Below are 10,688 nucleotides of genomic sequence, written 5' to 3'. Positions count from 1 at the left end.
TAATATATATAATATATATATAATGAAAAAATGAAATCAATGAAGAATGATGATATTTTCTCACAATGACAAACCTTTTAGTATTCTCATCAATGCTTTTTGTATTCATGCAAAACTTGAAAAAGGAAAGATTGTGGTAAATCTGGAAGTCTGCCTAACATATGTTAGGGTGTTTCTAGACTAAATGAGAATAGAATCAAACATTCTACTCAGTGCATAAACTCTTTTACTAAACTTAGTTTCTGAAGTTATGGAAGCTACATAACTGTGTTCTCTGACCTCTATTGTTTTACTAACATGCTGGATGCTAAAGGGATTTCTCTTGGCTGGCCAAAAGATGTATTTGTCAAAATCTTTTTATAGATGTACCAAAATCCTTGGAATGCATAGGACAGCATCAATGTGTGCTGAGTCCCAGTGGACTCAGGAATGACAAAGAGGACACAGATGATAAGCCTACAATATGGAAAGACAATGGGAGGTCTGGCAAGAAAAAACGTATTGGATGATTCTAGGATTAGGACTGTGAAAACTGAGAGCCTTTCGTGTTTGCTTTATGAGCATAAATGGCAATTACAGAGAAAAATATCAGTTTGGGTATCGGCTATAGACTTAGGTTCAAATCCCAGTTCCATCACAAGCACATTATTTAGCCTTTCTTAGCCCCAGTTTCCTCATCTCTAAATGGGAATAAAATATGATCTCATAGGGATGTGAAGATTACAACGAACAATATATGAAGTTATATAAAATATGCATAGTGCCTAAAATACTAAAGTTATTATGATGGTGATTTTGGGCTAGTTATCTGCTTTTCCTAAGTATCAGTTTTCTCAACTCCCTCATGCTATAAATGAGGAATTAATAATACCTACCACCATAACTTGCTGAAAGAATTAAACAGAATAATGTATGTAAAATGCCTATTACAATAAAATGTCCTTCTCACTCAGAATCAAAGTTGATTGTTTTTCTTTCACTCATGTGTTTTCAATGAGGAGTGTGCAGTTGAAGGACAGCTATGGAAAATCTAAGCTGGGATTTTATGAATTATCCCATGGAATGACCAGAAAGAAATAGCTAGGTCCTCATGTGCTGATACAATTCTAGGTGAGACATTTGCAGTCTAGAAGTTCTTTTCCATGGTATCAAGTTCTCAGAGAATGAAGTGCAAATTTCTACAAAGCCCTTCATAGCTGAACCCCAATCTGTTTCATAGCACCATCATCCGACACTTCCCTATGCTCTACTTTGCAACTATAGCATGACCACCATTCCACCCCTCCCGTCCCTTCCCACACCAGTGGCTTCTCTTATTATCTCATTAACTCTCACTCACCCAATTGAAATAGTCTTTTCTCTGAAGATTTTCCACTTCTTCAGATAATTAGTTTTTATCTCTTCTTTGAAAGTTTTGAGCATACCTGCGTTGTGTTATTTATAGGGTTGAATATAATTAGTCTGTTAATGGGTTAGTTTGCCTTCCCCACTAGACTTTGAGCACTATGGCAAAGGACCTAATTCATTTTTGGAACCATGTCAGTGCCTACCATGGTGCTAGACTATCATGGTGTTCAACAAATGCTGGGTGAAGTAAAGAATACATGCTGGGGATATTTTAAGTAACAAGGTAACTTACACAATGATCTATTCTAACATGTATATCTAAAAGAAAATAACACCATCTAAACAGAAAGCTGTTCACACTTCACAGGTTGCCTGCAAATATACCTAACCTTTGGCCTGTATATACTGAAAATGCATGGTACTACCCTTTACCTTTTTGCATCCACTTTGCTCCCTTTCCTCACTAATGTGTGCCCCGTGTACTTGTACCAGGAACCCTGACAAACTAGCTATATATCCAATAATTAGTCCGATTCCAAGAACAGGTAGACATTTAAATATGTTTCCTGGATAAGACTTAAACATAATTTGCTTATACTTGTGAGAGGATTAAAAAGAGGAAACATGAGAATTGCTCTGCATCTTAGTGTCTTTTGCTATGCTGTTCACTCAAATCAGGTACTCATTGCCAAATTTGCTGTAGCGGGCTTCAAAGCTGCAAGGCTTAGGGAAAGGAGTATTAGTGGTCTGGTTACTTAGAACAAAAAGGCCTGCAAACACTTGTGCATGTATGCCCTTTCCTTCCTTCAAATGCTTGCTGATAATGCCAAAGACACCTGGTGCTGCCTTAGCTAAAGGATTAACTTTGGCTCCAAAAGATAGAAGAAAGAGCTTCCTAGGGTGATTGCGCCATGGAAGTAAATTTTTAATCTGCAGGCTTCAGCCTCTAAGGTTTTTAAAATTGATTGTATGACATAAAGGTATTGTTAGTTCAATAAGTGCAGTAAATAAGTACCAGTCTGTAGATGTGAACAATACTGTTGCTTTGCTTTGATTCAATGACAAAACAAAACAAAAACTCCATTCAACTCATTTCATTAAATTCTATATGAAGACAGGTCAGCCACAGAATTTTCCACAAAGGAAGGGACGTATGTCTATCTTCTGCAAAACTTTGGCTAAGGATGGGGTTCTGTACTCTACAGCTCTTCACAGGCTCTGAAATATTAACTCTCTGAAATCAGATAAAGACATCCAGGTGGAACTGGTTGGAAATGGCACACCTCAGCTGGAAAACAATTGATTTATTCAATTAAGACTACTATGGGTTAGCGGAGGAGTGGAAATCAGAACTAATCAGGGTTTGATCACTACCAGGCTCTTGGATGTTTTGGGTAATGAACTGAAAGCTAAGATCTTTATACCTCAGGTGCTGGGGGCTTTTATTTCACACTAGTGACCCAGCGCTCGAAATCACGCGAGACCCAGACCCGTAGGAAACTGCACGAGACCTGGAACCCCTGAATCCCGTCAGCACTGAGGGACTCCCCCAAGTCCTGGCGCACTGTGGGACCCAGAGTCAGGTCCCCGCCCACCTACGCCACGCTGCACACACAGCCTTCTGGTGGCTGATCTTTGGTCATTATGGTGTTACGACCACTGGGTTTTTATTATATAGATAAGCCTCCTATGCTTAGGGTTCTCTTAGCTCAGTAAGTAGATTTTCATTATAATTCAATGGGATACACTGTCCCTGTAGGTCAGGGGTAGGGAACCTTTTTTGCTGCCAAGGGCCATTTGGATATTTATAACATCATTTGTGGGCCATACAAAATTATCAACTTAAAAATTGGCCTGCTGTATTTGATCAAATATTTAGTTAACCCACCCCTAATGCCTTGGAAGGGCCAGACCAAATGATTTCATGGGCCTTATATGGCCAGAGGACTGGACGTTCCCCATCACCTGCTTTAGGTGAAGTGAACTAAAACCAAGCTCATTCAAACTCAGCTCAGCTGACTCCAGGCTTTGGCAACAAAGAGGAAATTCAAATATAATTTCTCTGCTGTAACTCATATCTGTCAAGATCTTCCAGACTCTCAGATTCCCAGGCCATACAAAAGATGCATGGCTTATCACCAATTTTCAATTTCTGCTATCTCAAAAATCTTCAGAAGCAAATCATCCTGAAGCATCAATTATCTTACTCTTTTGTTCAATATTAACACAATGAGGAAATGTGCCATGAGCTGCTGAATATAGTGTTAAAGGAATTAATGAATGTGTTTTGTTATACGTATTGTGCAACTTCACCACATGGCAGAGATTGATGAGATAAGTTCTTTTCATAATTGTACATTGCAAGTTGAACGAACATTTTAAAAGTGGCTAACGTATGCTGCAACCTTTTGCAGCAAGGATTCAGAATCTGGAGAAGGGGCCACACATAAATGGATATACTAGATAAGAAATATTAATTTGGAAGGCATGGGGGAAAGCCAGGCAGAGGCCTCACCCTAGTGGAATGGCTCCCTGAATCTCCAGACCCGTGGCTTTTTATTTACTGGAATATACATTTGCCCTTTAGCAAACCAAACAGACATATCAAAGGTAAGGTTTGGTAAACAGTAAATGATTATCAGGTTGGGAGATTGCCTTGAGCCACCACTGTCTCAACAGAACAATTGGTGCATAGCTTTTAGCCCTTGCTAAAGCCCCAAGGTCCATCAGCCTTCTGACAGACCTCTCGCATTTATGATGCTAACTAGTTGTTGGTCTTTGCCTCCAGCAATAGTAGATATGTAAGCATAGAAACAGGCATCGAGCTTGGAATTAGATTTAGATTCTACTCCCTTCTTTAATTTCCCTCTCAGGTTGGCCACAAACTGGTATCTTTGGGCAAATCTCATAGCTACCACTTCCACAGTGTACCCACTGCTAAATGAGAATATTTCCTTATGATTCTAAAATCAGTCCTCTGAAGGTCTAAATTGTAAGATGCTACTACTGGAAACAGTAAACATGGAAATGCTTTACAATATTTAATTTCACTCTCGTTGAAATAACTTTGCAACATATTAGAGAAGTAAATGTCCAGCATTACTGAGATGATACAAGTTTTCTATGGACAAAAAACAATCACAACTTTTTAATTCACTGCCATTCTTCAGTTAAAATAAAGTAGTGTATTTCACTGACAGTTTTGTGTGGAAATCTCATTAGAAAAGCAATCTCAATCTCTGTGAAATCTCTTTTAAGTATTTGTGATTCCCTGTGACTCTAGGTCCCCCCAAAAACAGTTGTGACCCTAACTGGAATCTCAGAGTAAAAGGCCAGCAATGTTTCAGGAGGGGCCTGCTTCTAAATAACTCCTATTAGAATCTAACACAGTTCTGAATTTTGACCTGTTAGATATGTTTTGAGGATTTGTTCTTTAATCTGACACTTCCTATGAGAACTTTCTTTTCCTATTACAGTGTCTCAGTATATTTTGTCCAGTAAGTAAGCAGAAGTTGGATGATCACTTTTAGGACTTTTAAATCTGCTATGGAATAGTACATGGGGCTGTATCATCATAATGATGTAAAGGAGTTCTGGGTACTTAGGACTGAGTCACCAAGGGTACTGAGGGAGTTGGAGTGCTCAGTGATTTTTGTTCTGAGTTTTAAGTTGTTAGGTGAGGTTGCTTTGAAAACTACAGAGATCTGAGTAGATTTCAAAGAACCAATTCAAGCATCTCCTCTTCCTCTTTAAGGCCATATTCCCTTTTTAGTTTGCTGAAACCTGCTCTTTATAAGGTCACCATTGACTCTTTGTTGCTAACTCCACCGCATACTCAAAGGGTGTTGTCTTTTGATGAGCCCTTGGCATATTTGCCAGTGCTAACTGTGCTTTCCTCCTTGATACTCTCTATATTCGGTGAGTATGTTTCTATTTAATCCTGGTTTTCCTTCTACTTCTCTAATGATTCTTTCCCAGACTTTGAAGATGTTTGTCCTCTGAGCATTCTTTAAATAGTGATGCTCATTTCAGTTCCCTTCCCATCATAAAATGTTGCCAGTTACCAGTAATGTTATTCCTTTCTTCCTCTACCAAGGTGTCTTAGCAGCTGAGGCTCTACCATTAGACATTCATTTCTTTATGGTCACTTTGAATAATATAATATCCTATATGTAGGGACTATCTTACTAAACTACTAATCTATTAAAATACACCTGCTTTGTAGAGCCATTCTCCTCTGTGAACGGTGGGGCAAAGCAAACAATGGCTCTATTTCAAAGCACCTAAGTAAGGATGGGAAGAGAAAAATGAAAGGGTGGCAGGGAACACCTAAAATCAGGTTTGGTTCCTTTACAGTTTTACTTAAGGTTTTGCTCTTTACCAAAATTTTCACCAAAGTTACTATCTTTATTATTATTTAAATATATTTTTATTGATTTCAGAGAAGAAGGGAGAGGGAGATAGAAACATCAATGATCAGAATCATTGACTGGCTGCCTCCTGAATGCCCCCCACTGGGAACTGAGCCAGCAACCTGGGCATGTGCCCTGACTGGGAATCGAAGCGTGACCTCTTGGTTCATAGGTCGATATTCAACCACTGAGCAACGCTGGCCAGGCTTAATGTCTTTATTGATGACAAAACTTTTCAAAGTGAGCAGGAGGTTCAACCTGCTATTGCTGATAATTACCTTCTTCTCAGATGTTGATAGCACTTCCTCACTTTTTCTCATAGATGTTAATCATTCGGTAAGATTAATAACTTAGTCTGATTTCAGCAGTAGAGCAAATATTAGTCAGCCCATTGCTTAGAGCAATACAGGATCTGAATAGCAACAGCGAGATTTACTTAGCGCTTTAAGGAACAGTTTCTTGAGATAAATGAACAAATCCTTAATTGGGTTATAGTAATCAGACCTACCCACAAGGGTTGATTTTGCCAGTGAAAGATTGAAAAGAGAATTTCCTAAGATAAATCCAATTAAATTTTATACTGAAAAATAGGACAGGAAATATAAAGGAGATATAACTCAATCTTTTGAACTGAGTGCTGACTTATGAAATAGAGTTGCTACAACCTCTTCCTAGCATCTTTATTCACTCTTTCTCTGGCCCTGGAGAGTCCCTCCTCCTGGATATATCCATCTATTAAGGTAGAATTAATTAATCCTGCTAATGACAAGATGTTCCTTGAAGCATAATGATAGCATGAAAATATAGTGCTTAAAGTCCCCTGGAATTCAGCTTGATGAGGCAGATTCTCCAGTATAATTACATTAAACTACTTTTCAGCTAAAGTTAAGAAGATAAAGCCCAGCCAGTGTGGCTCAGTGGTTGAGCATCGATCCTTGAACCAGGAGGTCATGGTTTGATTCCCTGGGCACATGCCCATGTTTCGGGTTTGATCCCCAGATAGGAGGCATGCAGAAGGCAGTCGATAGATGATTTTCTCTCATCATTAATGTCTCTCTCTCCCTCTCCCTTCCTCTCTCTGAAATCAATAAAAACATATTAAAAAAAGAAGCTAAAGTGAAGAAGCCAGATGATGTCTCAGGATTTAAACCAAGTGGTCCTGAGTCTCAGTTGGGTAGCTCCAGCTTCCTGTAGTGATTTAGGATTCCTGCAGGTGCTGGAGCCCTGTATGAAATTTTTGAAACTATTCCCGAGGAATAATCACCAGAATTTATGTGCCAGCCACTCTAAAAAATAGTCTATAATCTGTGTTGACGTATTTAAGACTCTTTACAACCCTTTAATTAGGTACAAATTGTAGATGAAAAAATTTAGACACAGAAAGATAAAATATTTTGCCTAAGTTCACCAACCTCTAAAGTGGCAAAGCTGGGTTTGAATTTATGTTTTTCATTATCAAGCTATATCATCTCTTTAAGTTTCCTTGAAGACTAGGTAGGATTCCATCTATATATATAAAATCCTAAGCCGAACGACTGGTTGACCACTCACTATGACATGCACTGACCAGCAGGGGGCAGATACTCAATGCAGGAGCTGCCCCCTGGTGGTAAGTGCACTCCCACAGCAGGAGCGTTGCTCAGCTGACCAATGGCACCAGACACAAGACTTGTGGTTGGCCACCACTGCCTGGAGACCGCAGCAGAGCAGCAGTGAGCCTACTGAGTGGTGGTGGCAGGCGCAGCAGGGCCGGGATGAGCAGGAGTGGCAGGCAGGAGTGGCAGGCAGGAGCAGCAGGCAGCACTGGACTGCCGGTTTTGGCCCAATCCCCTGTAGGCCACGCTGAGGGGGCCAACCAGTGCATGAATCTGTGCACCGGGTCTCTAGTTAGATTATAAAGACAGAATGATCGCAGGGTAATGGGTAGGGAATGGAGACAACAAAGTGGCTCAATCTCAATCTTTTGGTCTTGATGGTGCTTCATTTATTGCACAAGTTATTTACAAATTAACTCTGGCTCTCAGAGAGCAAAACTTTGCTTGAGAATTTTACTGGGCAGGGTTTCTTTTCTTCCTTATCAGTGATCATGTGGTTATTACTCTCTTCTTCAGTAATAAACACTGGTCCTATGTGAAATGTGCCTTTCAGGACTTCCAGCTCCCCTGGCATTGCATTCCAATGCAGAAGCAAGGACTAGATGCGGTAAGATTGGGTTGAGTCCTGGTACCACTATTTGGAGCTCCACCAATGGCTCCACCATTGCTTTTGAGCAAACTACTAGCCTCTATAGAATATCTGTAATATGGATGATTTTGACCAGTGGTTCTCAAATTTTAGTGGAGAGCTAATAAAGAACATGAAGATCAAGCACATTAAAGGAAGACAGGGCCTGGGCATTTGTATTTTCATCAAATCCCCCATTGATTCTCATATTCACCCAAGTTTGAGAACCACTGCTTCTAGAGATTAAAGATAACCAAATGTAACAAAAGTACCAGGCTACCAATAATGTTTCCTAACTAGGATCATGTGGTAAAATGGAAAGGGGTTTTGTCTTCATTGTCCAAGGCCTGAATTCCTATGTGGGTTCTACTACCTACTAACTGGGAGTTCAGCTAAGTTACTTTACTTTTGAAACCCACAATGTCCTCATTTACTAAATAGAGATAGTAATGCACCACATCTAGGGGTCATGGCTTTAAGAGATGAGGTGGCTCACAGGATAAGGTTGACAGATGTTGGCTGAAGTATAATCTCTTCCTACATTTGAATTTGTTTACTTCTTTAGAAACTTCTAGACACAACACTTGTGTGGATTTTACTCTATGAAAACTCTCTCAAGGTTTTCTGATGGTTTACATATTTCTTGAGTGTAGGAATTGAATGTTTGACTGCCAATTGCATTTACCCAGGACACTCAGTGAAACTTCTGACACAAAATGCTTTGATTGCATATCACGTAGTGCCTGTATGCCCTAACTCTAAAATCTCTGTTGGTTTCTTGCATCCATTCAATAACCTGAGTTGACTTTCCATAAAGGGTCTGAAGAAATATTTTGTTTTAGTGGGTTAGAAGTTATTTCTTTTCACTATTTTTTAAATATGTTTTTATTGATTTCAGAGAGGAAAGGAGAGGGAGAGAGATAGAAACATCAATGATGAAAGAGAATCACTCATTGGCTGCCTCCTAACTGGGGATGGAGCCTGCAACTCACACTGGCTGCCTCCTACTGGGGATGGAGCCTGCAACTCACGCATGTGCCCTGACCAGGAATCAAACCATTTTACCTCCTGTTTAATAGGTTGATGCTCAACCACTGAGCAACACCAGCCAACTAGAAGTTATTTTTATTGATTGTGAATAAATCCTCTAAACTTATGACCAAAGTCCTAGGTAATCACAAACATGAGTCACAGTTACTGAACTATGCTTCTGAGTTAAGCCAGTCTTTCACTTTATTAAACTAAAAAACAAAAAACTTATAATTTGGTTAGATAATTTAGTATAGACATCAAAGTCTCCAAAATGCTGGATGCTTATAATAATTTTATTGTGCATTAGTCATTATGTTGATAATAGCTTTAAAGTAATTTTTCATAAACTGATGACTCTATAGGGAAATGCACATAACAGAGAAACAAGCTCAGTCTAGCCTCTGGCCTAGCTGGCAGTACAAAGAGGAAGTGCTGGAGGGCTGGAGGTGGATGAATGAAAGCCCCAGAAAGGAAAATGACCAGCGCATCATTCATGACCACCTGCTGAAAAAATCCTGCCATCAATGAGCAAAGAGAAAGCCGTAGCCTACGAGAGAGACAGCCTGGGAGCAAGGCATGCGTTTCTCTGGTTTCCTTTATTTTGTTCTCTGACCTCTGAGTGGGCTCAACTGCGTTCGACCACAGACCCCACATCCCGCTGCCTCATTTCCACACCCCCAAATTCTCTTACTTTCTCATTCCTTTCTCTCCTCCTCTTTTTGTCTGATTTCTTTCACCTCTAATGAAAGTTAATCCCTATAAAGACTTTGCCTTTCCCTCTCCACAAATACCCTTCATACCTTCATAGGCTAAGCGTGGATGGTGTCATTTGACACCAATTCAATAACCTCCATACTGACAGCTTACACCAGTGGGAGAAACTTAGAGACACTAGGAAAATATATAACACCACTTCAGATTTCCTTCCAGTCTTTCCGAAGATTGCTTGATTAGAATGGCCAGAAGGACAACATTAACCCCTTGACTTTAAAAATTTTAACAAAGATCTTTTGTGGTTTGCAAGGAAATGTTTACGCTCATTCTTTGGGCCCATTCAATTGTGGTGTTTTTTTTGTTTTTTGGGTTTTTTTTTTTTTTGCTTTTAAAAGGTAACATGCCTAACTGAAAAGTCTGTTTTGGAGTTGAGCATGGGCATAGGTATTTTCTAAAAGCTCTTGGGTCATTCTGATGTGCAGACAGAGTGGAGAAACACAGGGTGTCCCCCAAAATGTATGTACACTTGGTATAATTATTAATTCCAATGGGTTAAAGCTGAAAAGAAACATCAATTGAGCTATCAGCTGTAAAGTGTATATACAATTTTGGGGGGACACCGTATATTGTTTTTAAGGAAGTGAGAAAGCACAGGAAACTCTTTAATTTCTCAGGACCAAAGAGCCCCTGCCCAACCCTGCCAGTCTCTTTCTCTCCTCTCATTATGTTTTACTACTTTTTTTCATAGCATTAACTACCATTGAAATTATCTTTACATAGTAAGTCCTGAACAATATAGTTTGCTCTACATTTGTCAAATAAATGAACTCAAAACTATTAAACATCAGCTTTCTCATTTTACAATAACCAAAATATTACTACCATATCCTGCCGGGGTCCAACCCCAGCAGGTCCAGGGGTCCCCAAAGGTGTGGACCTAGTCGGCGAAGAAGGAAAGAT

General features: G+C 39.6%; 1 protein-coding gene across 4 annotated transcripts in view; it reads right to left on the bottom strand.

The window, feature by feature from the left end:
- TRPM3 (transient receptor potential cation channel subfamily M member 3) overlaps positions 1-10,688 on the bottom strand; it is a 457,422-nt gene that overhangs the window by 289,331 nt on the left and 157,403 nt on the right. The gene's annotated exons all lie outside the window — the stretch shown is intronic.

Source organism: Myotis davidii, unplaced genomic scaffold, assembly GCF_000327345.1.
Source record: "Myotis davidii unplaced genomic scaffold, ASM32734v1 scaffold616, whole genome shotgun sequence".
NCBI classification, from domain to species: domain Eukaryota; kingdom Metazoa; phylum Chordata; class Mammalia; order Chiroptera; family Vespertilionidae; genus Myotis; species Myotis davidii.
The sequence above is the reverse complement of the archived record's forward strand: the minus strand, read 5'-3'. Positions and strand labels throughout refer to the sequence as shown.